The following is a 1,313-nucleotide window of genomic DNA, read 5'->3' on the forward strand; positions in this document are numbered from 1 at the left end:
GGATTACTTCCTGAGTTTTCCATTCTTACATTGAGAAACAATAATAAGTACTAATCAGGAAGAGGAGCTATGACTTCACCATTAGCATAATCAAAATAAGATTCACCTATAAATAATTTGAAGTGACTGTTAAAAATAATAACACAAGGGCTTCCCTGGTGGCGCAGTGGTTAAGAATCTACCTGCCAATGCAGGGGACACGGGTTTGAGCTGTGGTCCGGGAAGATCCCACATGCCGCGGAGCAACTAAGCCCGTGCGCCACAACTACTGAGCCTGCGCTCTACAGCCCGTGAGCCACAACTACTGAAGCCCGTGCACCTAGAGCCCGTGCTCCACAACAAGAGAAGCCACTGCGGTGAGAAGCCCGTGCACCGCAACGAAGAGTAGCCCCTGCTCGCTGCAACTAGAGAAAGCCGTGCACAGCAACAAAGAACCAAAGCAGCCAAAAATAAATAAATAAAATAAATAGATTAAAAAAAAATAATAACACAAGTCATAGAAAACTGAACTAGCATCAAGGAACCTAATCATACTGTGAAGTAAAGAAAGCAAACAAACAAAAAAATAAACAGATAAAAACGTATGGAAGATCTTCACTATCTGCAAAAAAAGGGAAGAGGAAGATGGGTGGATGGTAGGGGCAGAGTATCTCTGACAGACCAATTTGTCACATAGTGACACAGTTTTTCTTTAGTGAGAGACCAGACATGTTTTGCTCTGGCAGCGCTGCTGCTAAAAAGGCCAGAGGCTGCAACAGAGAGTCATAGATTGCTGTCTTCCCTCGATGCCGAGTGAGGTTTCCGGTGTTCCCAGCCCTCGTCAGCCTGGTTGCCACATTCTGTTAAAGCTTGAATCCCCTTGGGAATTCCCATGAGTGTTTGGACCGGACTCCACTGTAGACACATCTTGTCCACTTGGCATCGTTCCTGGTGGTGGCTCTACCATGCTTTGCGGCCCTGCAGCTTCTCTTTGGGCAATCCAAGCTTGAGCCAGTGCAGCTCAGTCGATCTGGCTGGGGTCCTGCTGGTGCTGCAGTGGCTGCATCCATTGTTGTTGACGCAAAGGGCCATTGCTGCCAAGGCCGTCGTCCTTGATCCCGCATCCTGACTTTTAAAGTATATCTGACTTTCTCAGAGGTTCACCTTCTGTTTAAAATTTCGGTTGATTCAGAACTACAGCTTGGAAGCATAGCAGCAAGATTACTTACGCCCCACTCTGGTTCCGGAACACCGTGTCGCCACCGTTCCTATAATACCCCGCCTCCCTCTTATAAGGATGCTTGTGATCACACTGGACCCACAGGATAATTCAG

At 47.2% G+C, this 1,313-nt stretch overlaps 1 pseudogene across 1 annotated transcript; it reads right to left on the bottom strand.

Moving 5' to 3' along the window:
* Positions 1 to 820: 820 nt before the first annotated feature.
* On the bottom strand, positions 821 to 1,103 carry LOC309649024 (arginine/serine-rich protein PNISR pseudogene; annotated as a pseudogene). The gene has a single exon. The product of its transcript is annotated as an arginine/serine-rich protein PNISR pseudogene (transcript).
* Between the last annotated feature and the right edge of the window lie 210 nt (positions 1,104 to 1,313).

Source organism: Balaenoptera physalus (genome assembly GCF_965194825.1).
Source record: "Balaenoptera physalus genome assembly, chromosome: 19".
Classification (NCBI taxonomy): Eukaryota; Metazoa; Chordata; class Mammalia; order Artiodactyla; family Balaenopteridae; genus Balaenoptera; species Balaenoptera physalus.